The sequence below is a fragment of the Arachis ipaensis genome, chromosome B01 (assembly GCF_000816755.2).
Source record: "Arachis ipaensis cultivar K30076 chromosome B01, Araip1.1, whole genome shotgun sequence".
NCBI lineage: Eukaryota > Viridiplantae > Streptophyta > Magnoliopsida > Fabales > Fabaceae > Arachis > Arachis ipaensis.
In genome coordinates, this window is record NC_029785.2 from 33,247,696 (window position 1) to 33,248,272 (window position 577).

Genomic DNA, 577 nt, shown 5'->3' on the forward strand with positions numbered 1-577 from the left:
ATGAATATACTCTAAAAATTTAAAAACCGTGAGAAAGTAATCGATGTAATGCATGTAAACGTAGAAATTAGATGATGGCATCGCCATTGAGAGAAAATCAAAATTGTTAGAGTATAATTAAAATCAATTAGGATCAATTAGTATTATTTAGTATATCTGAATATTTATTATAAGAGATTACATCTTTATTATTACGATTTTTTTAGTACCTATAAATACACTTTTATATTATATTATTTAAAACAACTTAAATATACTTAATAATATACAAATCCTTTCTCTAATTTAGTCTCTTATTTCTAACAAAAATCATTAGCATATATCTACCACATACATCGTATATGAGAGTTAGGTTTCCGCCCTTTACTAACTTAAAGTAGTTGACTTATGACAACTACACTCACCCTATAAAAAGAGCCTTCTATCTCCACACTTTAACGGAATGCATGTGATAATTACAGTAGAAATAATAACACCGCCACTAATTTTCTTCCTATAATTTCATATAAAGTTTCCCGCTTCTTGTAGAACAAACTTGAGCTTCCTCAATTCTCATCACAAATCTGGAATCCCCACT